Genomic DNA, 18,226 nt, shown 5'->3' on the forward strand with positions numbered 1-18,226 from the left:
CCCTTTACCCTTTTTGTCTATTAAGCATTTGAAATATATAGCTATTCCAAATTGACATATACTGTAAATATAAAAAGCACATTAAGTATGAAGACTTGGTATGAAATAAAGAAGTGTAAAATATCTCCTTAATAATTTTATATTATGTGTTTAAATGATAATATTTTGGATATATTGGATTATATAGTAATATTTTAAAAATTAATTTTACCTGGGTTTTTTTTTGTACTTTTTAAAATGTGGCTTCTAGAAAATTATGAATTATATTTGTGGCTTATATTAATTATATTTCTATTTGGTACCACTGCTTTAATCTGATGGGGCCAACTTTGGTCACAGTTAGGACAGCCACTAGACAGGAATGCCATGTGCTGAGTGGCTGAGACCAGTCATTTGGGGGTGAGTGGCTATTGGAGGGTTAAGTACTAAGGAGGGGAAATGGGCATCTCTTGATTTCTGCAAGGAAAGCAGGGCTTGTGTCTGGTAGGCTGAGGAGCAACGGTGATATTTAATAGGATGGCAGAGAAAGTGTTCTCTCTTGGGGGCACAGTAGCCGAAGCTGAAAGTGGCTCCTTTCTCCTTCACAGTCTATGCATTTGGAGGCACATCTGTCTAGTAGATGTGGGTAAAGACATTCTTGCTTGTATTCCTAGCTCCGTCCAGATCTGAGTGTACCTCTCTCCCATAGACATTCAGGGACTCATCCTTTCCCCTTGAAGGAAGGGCCAGAGCTCCCTAAATCTGGCAGAGCTGTTGGAGTGGCCCCCAAGTGGGAGTGTCTTAGTGTTTTCTGCTTCCCAGACAGCACTGGAGGTGTGCAACAGGCATCTGAGTCCGATCCCTGTCCTGGCGCTGACCTAGGGTATCTACTCTCCACTTCTGTGGCTTTGGAGAGTGCAGGGTGTGGGTGAGTTTTGGAAGAGACCCAGAAGTAATGAGAGCCGTAGGCCACTCTATGAAACTTCCACTATTCCCAAGATCTATTCTTGGGGTGGACAGGAACACAGAAAGCACCAGACTGACAACATCCTTTCCATGGGTGCGAAGGAGTCTCTACATTGGTGGAAGGATCCAGTCTCTAATCTTCAGGCTACTCCCCTTAATTTGCCACCTACGGAACCTTTGAAATTGCTACTTTCTAGGAGTTGGAGGCTCCCAGAAAACCAAGTCCACTGATAAGAGTGTGTGTGTGTGTGAATGGAGGTGGTTGTGGAGCAGGGAGCACCATGAGATTGGGAACTCTGGGTGGCCCAGAATGGATCATTCCCCTTTGAAGAAACATTTCTCTGTAATCTAGATGGCCAGCTGTCCCTGGAAACATCAATTTTCTCCTTTCACAGCAAAAAGTCTTAGATATATTCCTGCCTGTGCATAACACTTTTTATTATATTAAAGTTCAATTGCCAGAGAACACCTTATTATCTTCCAGGTACAAAAGGCAAGAACAGCCTCAGTTTGGGCATTCACGATAGTGTGGAGTCACTATGATATGCAGTCTGGGTCTGATGGAAGGTGTAGGATTTAGGCTGCAACCGAAAAGCCTAAGAGTTATTTTTCCCACAGAGCATATTTATTTCTCTTGGACAGTTTTGAGGTTATGGACTCTATTTCTATCAGAAGAAAGGAAACAGGATATAATAAAATCTTGAGACATTACACTGGGTAAAACCCAATACACTGATTTTCTTTTAGATGAGGACACCCATTTCAATAGCCAAAGGAACTGAGAATGTTTAGTGTTCTGAGAACAGGCTAAGCCGAATTGAAGCGAAGGGTGATCCTTTCATTCTTGCTTTAAAAATAAACTATATAATTAAATGGCTATAGATACTTTTGTGGGAGGAAAACAGCAGCCAGATCCTTTACAATCATGCCAAACAGGCAGTAGGTCCTAACCCTATGGCAAAATAGAGAATCAATACCGATCAGAAAAAAAAAAAAATTCTAACAAACGGGAAAGTCTTACAGGAGCCACAGGTGATAAAAGATTTAAAATGTGAACAAAACATCACAGGTCAGCATTAAAATAGACAATACATTTCTCTGCCAAGGCAGAGCATCCAGATGCTAACCAGAGGTGCAAAACAGACTGAACCACATGGTGGGGTGGGGTGGGGTGGGGGTGGGGGAGCACAGAGCAAATCCCAGACCAACCTCTTCACTTCCCCTTCACTTCTCTGGGAAGAAAGCATTCTCTTTTCATGGGCAGCCAGTCACTCCATAAGCAGCACTTTCTTTAAAGTTAATCTCTGGAAATATAAGTCTTGCCCATGCCTAATTTCTAGGATTGTAATATTTGGACTTTGAGAACAAAGAGACGAGACTTGCTTTCAGAGAAGTAAAGATGATTATCTGTTGGTTCATTGGTAAATGAATAAGATACTTAAAAATACCTGGGGGAATAATGAAGTCAAAAAAGGTCCATTATAGACAGACTGAATTCTGGCTGAGAGGAAACTGAAGCCATCTCCAAGTGGAAGGGTTCTGTGGGCCTGGTGGAGAGGGGCTCTCACCAAGTTCATAGTGCTTCAGGATCATGTTCTCAGTGAGTGACTTCTCATCACGGGAATTTCCACATTTCAAAGCCAAATGCTTAAAACAAAACAAAACTCTCCAGAGAACAGTATTTTGGCACCTAGTCATCATCAAGGGAATGCATTTGGCAAATATATGAGTAAATCAATTTATTATCTTTTTGCCAAATCATGGAGAGTGGGTCTATATCCTCACCACTTGAAAGAATGCAGTCAACCAACCTCCAATCAGACAGCCCTTGCGAAGTGGCCCAGGCAACCTGATCTCACGTGCCTTAAACTCACTGGTCTACCTGCACCCATGCCTTGCAGTCTCGCTTCCACAGCTCATCTTGCCCTGATGCCCTGAATATCTATTTTAATGACTAGACTCTACACTGGAAACTTGCACACAGATTCCATAGCACTTTAAGTTTAGCATTTAGGATGTTTTAAAAGTGGTTGTAGAGCCAACTTTATGCCCTTGTGTTAAAATAAACTACAGAGTTTATCACAGGAGCATAGTAACAACATCTAATTCCTGTTTTTCCTTCCCAGCTGGCTACGTGTCTGGCTTATATTAATCTTCTGAAGTTCATGTAATAATGGCTAATACGTACCGAGCACACACAAGTGTGCTAGGCGCCACGCTCAACCCTTTCTTTATATGGGTTTTTGCATTTGATTCTTATGGCATCCTTATCAGGTAGAAGATGTTATTACAGCCACTTTAAAAAAACAGCGATGGAGGCGAGGTGAACCTGGCCGAGGCCACCCAACTCTACTGCCAAAACTGAGCCAAAGCGGTTTGCTGCATGCTACTTGCTTCAGAGTTCGAAGTGTGGACTGTGTCAATATTCACACGCCTCTCCCCTGGTTATTCAGCTGACACCCCTGCCTTGGAACTGCCAATATTTTCAATCCTAATGTATTTCATCCAGTTTTCCTCCTTTTAGTTTTCCCTTACCCATTTATTTCTCATTTCCTGAATTGTTTGTCTTACATAATGTGTAGTTATCTGGAAACGCTTGTTTTCTCAGGGTTAAATGAAACTCGTATCATTGTTTGATTCATCGTACTTGCTGTTCTAGCTGGCCTGGCTTCAGTAATGTAGTTTGTACTTCAGTTGAGAGGCAGCCTGCGGAGGTAATAACTCGGCATCTGTTATTTACATACTGATGTGTGAGACCCATAAATTATAACGGTGGTGTCTAACAATGCAGTTTCTGTGCTGCCCTTTTCCTGTTCTTTCTGAAATGGTGATGCCAACCACTATCACCTGGATTTATATTTTCCTGAGCAATGGGTATTTTTAGAAAGATCTAAAATACAGGAGGGATTTTTCTTATTGTTGCTATTTTTTTTTAATGGCCATTCTTCCTTCAGATGAAGTTGTACAGCTCGTTTCCAATTGGAAACATTCTAATTAAGAAACATGAGAAGAACTCAATGGTTCAAAATATATGTGGGAACAATGAATTAAAAATATTAATGTTTCATGTTTATTATAGCATTATTTATAATAGCTAAAAATTGAGAGTACTGTAAATATGCCTAAATAAGATATTGGTTAAATAAATTAGATGCCATCAATATGTTAGAATATTATGCTGCCCTGAAAAATCATATTTTGAAACAGATTTTAAGGGTATGAGAAGATCCATTATTAAGTGACAGAAGTAAAGGATAAAGTAGTATGAGTTATTTCTTTTTTTTTTTTTAATTTATTTATTGTTATTTAATTACAGTTGTATGCCTTTTCCCCCCATCCCTTCACCCCACCCCAGGTGAACCCACTTCCCTCCCCCCTCTCCACCCTCCCCCTTGGATTTGTTCATGTGTCCTTTATAGTAGTTCCTGTAATCCCCTCTACCCACTGTCCCCGCCCCCACCCCCCCACCCCCGCCCTTGCTATTGTTACATTGTTCTTAACTTCAATGTCTCTGGTTATATTTTGTTTGCTTTTTCCTTCTATTGCTTATGTTCCAGTTAAAGGTGAGATCATATGGTATTTGTCCCTCACTTCCTGGCTTATTTCACTTAGCATAATGCTCTCCAGTTTCATCCATGCTGTTGCAAAGGGTATAAGCTCCTTCTTTCTCTCTGCTGTGTAGAATTCCATTGTGTAAATATACCATAGTTTTTGGATCCACTCGTTTGCTGATGGGCACTTCGGTTGCTTCCAGTACTTGGCTATTGTAAATTGTGCTGCTATGAACATTGGGTTGCACAGATTCTTTTGGATTGGTGTTTCAGTGTTCTTAGGGTATAATCCCAGCAGCGGAATTACTGGGTCAAAGGGCAGTTCCATTTTTAGTTTTCTGAGGAAATTCCATACTGTTTTCCACAGTGGCCTCACCAGTCTGCATTCCCACCAACAGTGCACTAGGGTTCCCTTTTCTCCGCATCCTCTCCAACATTTGTTTGTGGATTTGTTTATGTTGGCCATTCTGACTGGTGTGAGATGATACCTCATTGTGGTTTTAATTTGCATCTCTCTGATGGCTAGTGATGCTGAGCATCTTTTCATATGTCTCTGGGCCTTCTGTATGTCTTCCTTGGAGAAGTGTCTGTTCAAGTCCTTTGCCCATTTTTTAATTGGGTTGTTTGTCTTCCTGGAGTGGAGTCGTGTGAGTTCTTTATATATTTTGGAGATCAGGCCCTTGTCTGAGGTATCATTGGCAAATATGTTTTCCCATATTGTTGGTTCTCTTTGTAATTTGGTGCTGTTTTCTTTAGCCATGCAGAAGCTTTTTATTTTGATGAGGTCCCATTTGTTTATTCTTTCCTTTATGTCCCTTGCTTTAGGGGATGTGTCTGTGAGGATGTTGCTGTGTGGAATGTCTGAGATTTTCCTGCCAATGTTTTCCTCAAGGACTTTTATGGTGTTACGGCTTATATTTAAGTCTTTTATCCATCTTGAGTTTATTTTCGTGTATGGCGTAAGTTGGTGATCAAGTTTCATTTTTTTGCACGTAGCTGTCCAGATCTCCCAACACCATCTGTTGAAGAGACTGTTTTTGCTCCATTTTATGCTCCTGCCTCCTTTGTCAAATATTAATTGATCGTATAGATTTGAGTTTATTTCTGGGCTCTCTATTCTGTTCCATTGGTCTATGTGCCTGTTTTTATGCCAGTACCAGGCTGTTTTGATTACCGTGGCCTTGTAATACAGTTTGATATCAGGTATTGTGATACCTCCTGCTTTGTCCTTCTTTCTCAAAATTGCTGCTGCTATTCGAGGTCGTTTATGGTTCCATATGAATTTCTGCAATGTTTGTTCTATATCTGTGAAATATGTCATGGGTACTCTAATAGGGATTGCATTGAATCTATAAATTGCTTTGGGTAGTATGGCCATTTTGATGATGTTAATTCTTCCAATCCATGAACATGGTACATGCTTCCATTTGTTTGTATCTTCCTTAATTTCTTTCTTCAGTGTTGTGTAGTTTTCTGAGTACAGGTCTTTTACCTCCTTGGTTAGGTTTATTCCTAGGTACTTTATTTTTCTTGTTGCTATATCGAATGGGATTTTTTTCCTGATTTGTGTTTCTGCAGTTTCGTTGTTGGTGTACAGGAATGCCTTTGATTTCTGGGTATTGACTCTGTATCCAGCTATTTTGCCAAATTCATTTATTAGGTCGAGTAGTTTTTGAGTGGAGTCTATAGGGTTTTCCATGTACACTATCATGTCGTCTGCAAACAGTGACAGTTTCATTTCCTCCTTTCCAATTTGGATGCCTTTTATTGCTTTTTCTTGTCTGATTGCTGTGGCTAGGACTTCCAATACTATGTTGAATAGGAGTGGTGAGAGAGGGCATCCTTGTCTTGTTCCTGATCTTAGTGGGAAAGCTCTAAGTTTTTGTCCATTGAATGTGATGTTGGCTGTAGGTCTCTCATATATGGCCTTAATTATGTTGAGGACTGCTCCCTTTATTCCCACTTTGCTGAGTGTTTTTATCAGAAATGGGTGCTGTATCTTATCGAATGCTTTTTCCGCATCTATTGATATGATCATGTGATTTTTGTCTTTGCTGTTGTTGATGTGATGTATTATGTTTATTGATTTGCGAATATTGTACCATCCTTGCATCCCTGGGATGAATCCCACTTGGTCATGGTGGATGATCTTTTTAATATATTGCTGGATGCGGTTTGCTAATATTTTGTTGAGAATTTTAGCGTCTATGTTCATCAGCGATATTGGCCTGAAGTTTTCTTTCTTCGTTGTGTCTTTATCTGGTTTTGGGATTAGGATGATGTTGGCTTCATAAAAAGAGTTTGGGAGTCTTCCATCAGTTTGGATTTTTTCGAATAGTCTGTGAAGGATAGGGGTTAGTTCTTCCTTAAATGCTTTGTAGAAATCTCCTGTGAAACCATCTGGTCCAGGGCTTTTGTGTGATGGGAGTTTCTTGATGACTGCTTCAATTTCCTTTGCTGATATTGGTCTGTTCAGGTTTTCTGCTTCTTCTTCAGTCAGTTTTGGAAGATTATATTTTTCTAGAAATGTGTCCATTTCATCTAGGTTTTCAAATTTCTTAGCATATAGGTCTTCATAGTAATTTCTTACGATCCTTTGTATTTCTGTGGTATCAGTTGTAATCTCTCCACTTTCATTTCTAATTCTGTTTATTTGGATCCTCTCTCTTTTCTTCTTGATAAGCCTACTTAAAGGCTTGTCGATTTTGTTTATCTTTTCAAAGAACCAGCTTCTGGATTCATTGATCCTTACAATTGTGCTTTTAGTCTCTATGTCATTTAGTTCTGCTCTGATCTTGGTTATTTCCTTCCTTCTGCTTGCTCTGGGCTGTCTTTGTTGTTGTTCCTCCAGTTCTTGTAGGCGTAGGGTTAGGTTGTTTGTGTGAACTGTTTCTAACTTCTTAAGGTAGGCCTGTATTGCTATGAACTTCCCTCTCAGGACTGCCTTTGCTGTGTCCCATAGGTTTTGGGTTGTTGTGAGTTCGTTTTCATTTGTTTCCAGGAAGTTTTTGATTTCTTCCCTAATCTCATTCTTGACCCATTCATTGTTTAATAGCATGCTATTCAGTCTCCATGATTTTGAGTGTTTTGGGTTTTTACCCTTGGGGTTGGTTTCTAGTTTCAGACCCTTGTGGTCAGAGAAGATGCTTGATATGATTTCAATTTTCTTGAATTTGTTGAGGGTTGCTTTGTGTCCTATCATGTGGTCTATCTTTGAAAAAGTTCCATGGACACTTGAAAAGAATGTGTATTTTGCTTCTTTGGGATGAAAAGCTCTGTATATATCAGTTAAGTCCATTTCCTCTAGGGTATTGTTAAGTGACACAATATCTTTGTTAATCTTTTGTTTGGAAGACCTGTCCATTTTTGATAGTGGGGTGTTAAAATCCCCTACTATAATTGTGTTGCTGTCAATATCTTTCTTGAAATCCTCCAAGATTTTCTTTATGTATTTGGGTGCTCCTATGTTGGGTGCATATATATTTATAATGTTTATGTCTTCTTGGTGGATTCTTCCTTTGAGTATTATGAAGTGACCTTCTGGGTCTCTCTTTATGGCCCTTCTTTGGAAGTCTATTTTGTCTGATATGAGTATTGCTACCCCTGCTTTTTTTTCCTGTCCGTTTGCTTGGAAAATTTGTTTCCAGCCCTTCACTTTCAGTCTGTGTAAGTCTTTTGTCCTGAGATGGGTTTCTTGTAGGCAGCATATGTGTGGGTCATGTTTTCTTATCCATTCAGCTGTTCTATGTCTTTTGATTGGAGCATTTAATCCATTTACATTTAAGGTTATTATCGATAGGTAGTTATTCATTGCCATTATTTCCTACCTGTGTTCCTCTGTCTTTCTCTTTTCCTTCCTTTCCTTAAAGCAGTCCCTTTAGCATCTCTTGCAGAGCTGGTTTGGTGGAGCTGTATTCTTTTAGACTTCTTTTGTCTGGGAAGCTCTTTATTTGGTCTTCTATCTTGATTGAGAGCCTTGCTGGGTAAAGTAGTCTTGGTTGGAGGCCTCTGGTTCTCATTACTTGGAATATTTTTTGCCATTCTCTTCTGGCTTGGAGTGTTTCCATTGAGAAGTCAGTTGCTAACCTTATTGGGGCTCCCTTGTATGTTACTTCCTTTTTCTCCCTTGCTGCCTTTAAGATCCTCTCTTTGTCTTGGAAATTTGCCATTTTAATTATGATGTGTCTTGCAGTGGGTCTCTTTGGGTTCCTCTTGTTTGGGACTCTCTGTGATTCCTGGATTTGGGTGACTTTTTCTCTCCTCAGATTAGGGAAATTTTCCATCATTACTTTTTCAAACAGGTTTTCTATCCCTTGCTCTTCTTCTTCTCCTTCTGGTATTCCTATTATACGGATATTGTTACGTTTCATGTTGTCCTGCATTTCCCTTATTGCCTCTTCATTCTTTCTGAGCCTCTTTTCCTTTTCTTGCTCCTTCTGGGTGTTTTTTTCTACTTTATCCTCCAGCTCGCTGATCCGATCCTCTGCTTCATCAAGTCTGCTTTTAATTCCTTCTACTGTGTTCTTCAATTCAGAAATTGTATTCTTCATTTCCTCTTGGCTCTTGTTGATATTTTCTATTTCCTTTTTCATGTTGATATAGTTTGCAGTGAGTTCATTGTAGTTTCCTTGTAGTTTCTGGTAGTTCTCTTTAAGCTCAGAGAGCTCAGTGAGCTTCCTGATGACCATTGCTTTGAACTCAGTATCTGATAGTTGACTTGCCTCTTTTTCGGTTAGTATTCTTTCTGAGACTTCCTCCTTTCCTTTCATTTGGGAATTGTTTCTTTGTCTTCCCATTGTTTGTGAGGCTCTTCTTGTTGGCCTCTGCTTCTTAAATTGCTTTGTTCTGAATCCCTGGGTTTATGATATGAACTTCTATGGTAGAATGCCAATGGGATTCGGTGGTGCTGTCTCCTTACTCTCCTGTGCTCACTGGTCTTGAGCTGACGTTTATGTGTTTAACACGATCTAACTCTAGTCTTTTCAGCACTCCAGGTTTTGTTGTCGCACCGTCAGATCTTTCAATGTCCTCTATCTTTGGTCTCTAATCTTCGTATATGCTGGAGTACTGTTGGCTGTTCGCTCTGCTCCTCCGAGTTATTTCTTAACATAAGAATTATTTAGGGGGAAAATGGGGACAACTGTAGTTGAACAACAATAAAAATAAATAATTATTTAGATATGTATTTTTCTTTTCCAAAAAGAATGTTTTTTTAATCTTTGCTCTCATGTTTATTATGGGATTGTAATTTTTTTGTTGTTATTGTGGATAAATCACATGGTCGCTATGATATTGGTTCTTTGGAATTTATTGATTGTTCTTCTGATTTCATGCAGGCCTTCGGGGGTAGCCAGCTTTTATGCTGGTAAACTAACTGGATTTCCATTTCATGTGATAGCTCAAAATTAACTCCCAGGCACATGATTGGGCTTGGTACCCCAATCTTTCTCAGATACCTCCCAAACCAAGGTGTGTGGCATTAATATTTGTGGATTTTGGAATGTAGAGGACTCATCTTTGGCCAGTTCTAGTATGCAATCTAATGTCTGAGCCAATGGGATTAACCATTTTGGGTTCTGGGCTTGACAATTTATAATTTAAATATTAATCAGCAAATGATGATCTATTGGTTGACCTTGGCTATAGATCAGGATTTCTCAACTTCACCACTATTAATATTTTGAGGTGGATAATTTTTGCTGATCCTGGGGGTGTTGCTGTCCTGTGCACGGGAGGCTGTTTGGCAGCATCCTTGGCCTCTACCTACTGGATGACAGGGGCAAAGCCCTCCTCCTCAGCTGTGACCATTAAAAATATCCCCAGACTGTGCCAGATGTCTCCTAGGGCACAAAATCACCCGCAGTTGAAAACCAGTCCTATAGGGAAATGGCAAGTTCCCTTTTAAAACTAGTGACTCAGTATGAGTTTCACTGAATCCATAGCACTTGCATCGAGTCCTTAATGTGTAGAAGGCACTGAGATTTTACAGAGCAGTTTCATTTACGTGCAGAGAAAGGGTCGTGGTCTGCCTTATACTCACGAAGCCATCGGTGTTACACAATGACATTATAATACCAGGCTCCAATCTGTGCCATCGTTACAGCTCTCAGGAGAACGTATGCACAGAGTCAAAGACTGCTGGGACATAGCTGTCACTCGACAAATTGTAGCTTTTACTGTTATCATCTAAACTGAGCTCATGCATGTAGACAGGGCCCATCGGCCAGCTTGACTCGTCTCCCCCTGCAGTTCATGATACATGCCACAGCCACACATCTTTCTGAAATGTTTTTATCAAAACAACCTCCATGAGCAACCTCCAGTTATGTCCATGAGCAAACAAGCAGGGAAGCAAACAAATGAGTTATAGGAAAGAATGTGAAGCAAACAAGTGTCTGGTCAATAGTTAAAACTCATGCTCCAAGAACTCGGCATGGGAAGGAAGAATAGGGGTCTCTGCTTCAGCATGTGGCCCAGGCATGCTATTCATGTCTTGGGTGGTGCATGGATTCTACTGCTGGAGGAATGAATGGTCGTTAGGAGATTTCTTCAGCCTGGTTTATTATCTGTTTTAAACTATCAGGGCTCCATCTGAGCAGACCAACGGGAAGCCTGCTTTTGATTTAACCATGTGCTGAACAAGCTCCTTCTATGGCTTTCCAAGAATTAATTACAGAGCTTAGTAAAGGCGCCTGCCGCAAAGTCCCAAGGATGGCTTTATGAGCAATTACAGCAGCCGTATTGATGCCAGCAGAATAAGAATTTCCTTGGAGAACCGCTTGGAAAGAGAGGACTGGCTTGTGGAAACACAGGCATGCAGGGTTCCCATCTATAGCTTACAGGGGAATGTAGAGTCACAAACCAAGAAGAGTTTGTATAATATAATATAATATCTGGGTGATTGGGCATAGACCTCAGCTTGTGTAATTTGTCCTAAGAGAAAGAGAGAGGGTGAGAGATTTTGATACCCAAGTGCTCATGGGAAGGTGCGAAGCTGAAGAATGCTGGGATTGAGTTGCATGGCCATGTAGTGCAGAATCCTGCAGACCACATGCTTGCCACTCTGGGGATAAAGCGAATCCATCCAGGGGCTCTGCACCAACTGCAGCAAATGCAGCAAGTTCCCGAGAGCACATTTACTTGAGGAGGGCAAATCGAGTATTATGGGGCTCCTCGCTAAAAGTTTCCGTTGGTTATGTCGGCAGCACGAGATGGCAGGATGCCGAGGTGAGGTCAGTGGGAAACCGACCGAGAGGAGGTGGTTCTTTGGCTGAGCAAGGGCTGCAGGAGCCTTCCTGGGACAGGTACCAGCTGCCTCCCGCAGGGCAGGCTCACCCCTCCCTTGTACGGGGATAGGGATGAAATGGCTTTTCATGGCCACTTAGTGAACCAATGAAGTAATGGATGATCAGCACTGGTAGTGCCACAGTCCTCCCATTTTGAGGGGATTCCAGTGTAGTGGGGGGAGGGTCTCAGGCTCCCACCCATGATGATGATGACAGTAGATTGCATAAGAGTAGTAATCTCAATGGAGTGTAATGGAGGTACCATGGGACTTAATCAATGGTCCCTCACTGATTAAGTTTCCCCTCTCTCCTGTGTCTGGGGCTGTCAGATGCTAGGCCAGCTCTGTAGACACAAACCTTAGTCTCCCAGTGACACTGATTAAAGACTGTGGCCTCTGGGACTCTACCACATTTTCTGGTTTTTTTCTGGTGCCAACATTTTCATGCACAGAAGAAATCCCAGGCTTGCTCTTTGCCTGAACATCTGTGAGTTTTCTGTACAAAGGCCTGGGGCCTCTGGCCAAAAGCTGTTACCATAATTGGGAAAAATACATGTAAGAAAAATTACATTTGCTTCCCTAATTTTCAAGCAACCTTTTTGCTCTTAATCATTCCTTCCTGTTCTTATCAATGTGGAGAAATGAAAGTTCTCCCTTTGAGTGAGCGGGTCATTCTCACCAGCTTTTATAGGTAGCATAAGCCCCTCAGTGGTCTTGTCCAGCCTCAGGGCTAACTCCCATATTCACGTCTCAAGCCCAGCCCTTCCTCCCAAGACAGGCTCATATCTCTAACATGACCACCCCCAACTCCTGACCTCACTACTGCAAATCGGCGCCACCCGCAGTTCCCCAGCTCCGGAAATGGCAACTCCAGCCTGTCAGCTGCTTGGGATAAACACTCTGTAATCATTCTGGACTCTTCTCTTTTCTTCATGCCCTCCACGCCCCTACCACCACTCAGTCTGCCAGAATAATGTGTGGCTTTTTCTTAAAAGTGAATCCAACCTACAACCATTTCTCTGCTACCAGTCTGGTCTGTGTCACCTGGATTACTTGAGTCGGTGAAGGTTCTGGACCTGGTTCCAGTGTGCGTGTGTGTGTTCCAGGGCGAGGGAGGCTGCCCACACACCTAGCAAGCAGCTCTTTGACACCAGCTGGGTATTTTACAATTGTTGATGAACATCCAGCCTAAGAAAAAGGTTTTTTTTAAGCTTTTATTTATTTTATTTTTAGAGAGAGGGGAAGGGAGGGAGAAAGAGAGGGAGAGAAACATGAATGTGTGGTTGCTTCTTGTGTGCCCCCCACTGGGAACTTGGCCTGCAACCCAAGCATGTGCCCCAACTGGGAATCAAACTGGTGACCCTATGGTTTGCAGGCCACACATTGGCACTCAGTCCACTGAGCCACACCAGCCTGCGCAGAAAAAGTTTTATAGGAGTTTATTTGAGCCAGACTGACAACTATGGGGAAGCAAAATCTCAACAGATTGAGAAAATGCTCCAGAACATGGCAGTTTTGCAGCTTATTTTATCCATTAGAATCAAAGGAGGAGACATAAGGAGGGTTACATACAATTCATTGGTGTTAGATTAAGTGGGAAGGAGAAAGCAAAGCAAGGAAATCTCTGGATAAAAAAAATAGACACATACTTCTTTTACATTGGTGAATACAGCGTAGTTAAATATAAATATTCACAGCATATAGAGATGGTACGTCGGGAACAAGATAACAGTAGGTCTGGTGCTGGTACCTGAGGTGGTGTCTTTGAAGGTCCTGGAAAAGATTACTCTCCATTTCAAAGGTATGTTATCTTAGATGCGTGGAGACAATAAGCAGTGAAGCTCCAGGCCTAGGTCGTGACTACCTACCGTGACCCACTTCTCGTTAGGAATTTTTACGTTCATATCACACTGTGTGGTGACTTTCATCTCTGGGTTTGTAAGGCTGCCTTGCGAGCCTTTCCTGATCTTTTCAGGTTTAGTTCGTGGGCCCTTTTTTGTCCACACAATTCAACTCTATTCCAACAGGATCTACCAGCAGGTAGCATCGGATTCCACAGGTAAAGGGCTCAGTCCCACAAGACTGCCCCCGTGCCCCAAATTCAGAGGCCAGTTGCAGGCCTGGGTCCCAACCCTTTAACCACCTGGTTGGTTCCTCTGGTGTCCCATCCTTAGGTGCTCTAGGTGCTTGTCAAAAGTCACCCAATTAACATAACCAAAGACAACTTTATCACTCTAGGAAATTCTAGGGGCTTTAGAAACTGTGCCAGGAAGGTGTTTAAGACCAAATTTGTATTTCGTATTATAAATCACAGCATCACTGTTAGGTGCTTTAGTATCTCCTAATGGGTCTTGCCTCTGTGTCTGTTCTCAACAGAGCAACCGGTGATCCTTTCAAAGCCTAACATCTCATCATCTCTGCACTTCTGTCCACAGTCCCCAGGGGCTCCCCACTTCACTGAGGGTAAAATCAGGTCCTTAGAATGGACTGCATGACCCAGGGCCCCCACCCCCTTTCACTGACCCCTTTCTTTCCTCCTTCCCTCGTGCTCACTCTGCTTTGGCAACACAGGCCAACTTACTGCTCCTACCTCATGGCCTGGTGCTGATGCTTCCCTCTGCTGGAATGTTCTCCACCCAGACATCCACAGGGCCGACTGCCTCACCGTCAAGAAATCTCAAGTATTCTCCACGAGGCCTGCTCTGGATCCTGTTCAGAATTGCAATCTTCCCCACCTCTTTCTAAAGTCCAAATTCCCTCTGTGGGAGCAGCTAGACTGAGTTCGAATCCAGGATCTGTCTGCTCCTTAGCAGCTGTATGACTTGGGGGTCAGTCATTTAACTTTGCTGAGCATCATTTCCTCTTCTGTAAAACGGGGTACCCACAGGACTATGGTGTGGAATCTATGAAGTCAAGCTCACTGCGCGGTGCAAAAGCTACGTAAAGTGAACATTCAGTACGTGGTAGCTGTCATGAGAGGTTGCGTGGGGAGGGGAGGGGCACACCTGGCATTTGAGAATTCTAATAACTCAGAGGTGGGAGCATCCATGTAAACACGGTTTAAGACATTTGCAAATGGATCTGGAGAGTAGATTTTCTCAAACTCATTTATTTTATGACATATATGGAAAATAATATAAGGATTCTCTAACTATACTTTTGTAAGCAATAAATTGTCCCTGCCTTTTCCCTTCTCACCCTTTACTCTTGACCCATAATAATTGCAGACAAGAATGTGGCCTCTCCATCATGGATGGGTGTATTTGACCGAATGCTCTTTTCTGCTCCAGAGAACACATGGCCACCTTCATCAGGAAGTAAATGCCTGCCCCTTGAGACTCTAACCTGGGCTCAGTATAACGTGAGGCTATGGCTTCATCAATCTAAGTAAATTGTTTTTGGTTTTGTTTTTAAAAGGGAGGAGGAGTTAAAAAAAAAAAAAAAGCTCAACTTTTCCTGAGTGCTTTTGTTCAGAGCAGAATTCATGGACAAAACTGATGGCCTTAAAACGGTATCATTCATGGCATCGGACAAAGGCTCCCCTCTTCATACAGATCTCTGTGAGATCTGAGTCCTGTGTGTGTTTAATTCGCTGTAATTTTTGGATGTGAAGGAGAAATGATTAAATTATCCAGGCTCCAGAAAAACAAAAGATCCTTATTTCAGCCATCCATCAGGCCTGACATCTAGAGTATTACATGCTATAACTCAAATGAAAATATTTCACCTTAAAGTACAATGCCCCTCCCTGTCTATGATATCATTAAAGGAAATCATTAAGCATTTATGCAGCACTTTGTGCTGGAAAAGTGCTTTACAGTTATTTTTATTGCTCAGCAACACCCTCTGAGACAGGTCCTTCTCTATATCTTAAAACCAAAGCAGAGAGAAGAGATTAAATTACTTAGGGTCTTAGAATAAATGGCTAGATCAGAATGGGGCTTCTGAGTGCTGAACTCAGCTGTTTTATTTAATCCACAGAACCATTAGGTTAGAATTCTGTTCACTGGATAAGGCGTTTGCTGACTTGGGATCAATCTGTCTTCCTTCATACCTAGATTGTCAATGGTGTAGACCAGTCCAAGAACTACACCACTGTTCTTCGTATCTCGTAAGAGCACTCGCACTAAGTTCCCGATAACATTTAAAAAGTCAGTGTAGTTTCAAAGATAGTCTTTATTATGTGTGCTAAGACATTAAATAAACACTGGAATCTCTGTGACTTAGCACTCATGCTAAGTTTTGCATTTCAGGTTGGAAGGCACTCCTCCATCCGGTGACTCAGGGTTCCAGGCCCCCTCCATCTCGGTAAGTGGTTTCCAAGGTCATTGAAGAAGGAGGGAGGCAAGTGTGGGGGACGCATTTCTGTTGCTGAGGACTCTGAACCAAAGTGATACACAGTCCGTCAGCCCTTCTGCTCATATATGGTCTTTGGGCCCCGGACTAACTGCAGCAGAGGCTGGAAATGCCGGTGAGCATGTGACCATTTGGAGAGCGCTGCTGCCACTTCCATAGACTGATTTTGGTTTTATTTTAATTGCCTCCTTTAAACTTTGGATTCAGAATGTTAGGGATACCATTTATTCAACTCATTTGCAACAGCTGACATGATGCCTCTTGTAATATACTTTTACGGCCTCCCTTACACTTTATCATTTTCAAAGTCCTTTCACACATTTCATCTTGTTTGATTGCAGCAGAAAGAGAATTTCTGATAGACAAGGGGAGACTGCTGTACTTCCTTTTCATTTTCTCGGGTTCAGCACCTGTGGTACCTGGGAAGCAAGGTCTACGGCTTAAGGAGGGTGTGTCCTGTTAGTGCAACCCCTGGGACTGGTCTACCGCAAGGGTCACGGTCAGAAGCAGTATTCATTTCATGACCGGAACTAAGTCTCGGTAGACTGCTACCTCATCTTCCGTTCGGTGTCAGCGATGTCGGTGATGGGCTCATCTTCCTCTGGCCTGTGATTGCAGACCCTGAGAAGACTGGAGGACAGATTTGAAGGACGTAGGACTGGGTCTGGGAGCCAGGGCAAAGCTGTAGCACTCCCCAGACCATGGAAAGCCTGGTGTTGGGAGCTGTCGTTCACAGCCTTATCTAGCATCTTTGTTTCAGGAATTGTATATAAAAAAGGTTGAGATGATTCTAAAATTAAAAGGGCACTAAAATAAAAAGGAAATGGGAAATCGGGTGGAAAGGCATGAGCAGCTGAACGTTCTGGACTGTGGAATGATTTGCTTTGGTGGTAGTGAGGGCACACTGAGATTTCAGCTTCCTCTCCTACTGTATTGTCTTAAGACACTGTCGCCAGTGGAGTGGACGGATCCGTGGACTGGTTTCAGAAGAAGGCCGATAAGGAATCTGTTTATAGATTGATTGCTCAGCCTTGAGCCTCTAGGTCTTCAACTAATGCTGACAACTTTGACCTAATTTTAGGAGGCAATTATATTTGGCTGGGTTGCTGAGCTCTTTCTCAGAACTTCTTCTCAGGATAGCTGCCAAATGGTCTTTTTGTAATTGTGCTGTAAAGTCTGAGGAAAGCTGTCCTGGGCTGGTGCCCAGGACCTGATGCCCCAGTGGTAGACATACATGGCTGCGATCTGTACACTCCCTTAGAGCCGACACGGCACCAGCAAGCTTCTCCCACTACAAAGGGGGGCTCTCAGCAACTAGAAAGGTTCTCTGAACCCTCCCAGTTGCCTGATGAGAAGCAAAGAATTTTACCTGTTATCATAGCAATCTCTTAGTCCTGCATAGAACGTCCTTCTCTGTCATAGAAAGGTCTGCTTTTAAAACCAGCATTCCCTTTCACAAGTCACAGCTCCCAAGCTCCATGTGCTGGAAAGGCTCGCAAAGCTCCCCTTCACCTCTGCTCCGTCTTTGACATGAAAAATGTGGGTAGGCTTCTGTTTCTTGCGATCACGCATGCGCTCCCTAAGTCCTCTGGAAATTGGAACAAATCTAGAATTGACACTAAAATGTAGTCAAGTTTCGCCTCTCCACAATGTGAATAGGACATTGATGTCCTCAGAACACTAGTATTTCTTTGGGAATCATATGCTTAAACCAAAACAGACTCGTCTTTGGTTTTGTTTTTTTAAAAAGTGACATTTAATCAGGGAGGAGATTATATTTAGCAAGGAGGGTGGAGGCTGAGGGAAAAAAATGAGGAAAGAACAAAACTGCCCCTATTAGCCTTTGCCGCTGGCTTGTGAGCTGTTCTCATCTTGTCAGCACAATTAATGAGGGAAAACAGTCCCCAGAAGAAATGCGGCTGAGGATCGAAGTCTGGGGGAAGTCTCCCCGGTGGGAGTTTCTGGTGAAACTTTCTCTCTATCAACCTCAGGGGCAAGCGAATTTAGGGCCCAGAGTGCACGGAGCTGCAAATGGAAAGGAAGAATCTTTCTGCCCTAGTTTACAGCGTAGTTGGGGAGGAAATATTTT

At 42.3% G+C, this 18,226-nt stretch overlaps 1 long non-coding RNA gene across 1 annotated transcript in view; it reads left to right on the forward strand.

Annotated features, from left to right (window-relative positions):
- Nucleotides 1–18,226, forward strand: part of LOC123480022 (uncharacterized) — a 34,329-nt gene that overhangs the window by 614 nt on the left and 15,489 nt on the right. The window contains exon 2 of the long non-coding RNA XR_006655876.2: nucleotides 16,035–16,089. This is a non-coding gene — a long non-coding RNA (uncharacterized lncRNA). The remainder of the gene's footprint in view (nucleotides 1–16,034; nucleotides 16,090–18,226) is intronic.

The sequence above is a fragment of the Desmodus rotundus genome, chromosome 6, assembly GCF_022682495.2.
Source record: "Desmodus rotundus isolate HL8 chromosome 6, HLdesRot8A.1, whole genome shotgun sequence".
NCBI classification, from domain to species: Eukaryota; Metazoa; Chordata; class Mammalia; order Chiroptera; family Phyllostomidae; genus Desmodus; species Desmodus rotundus.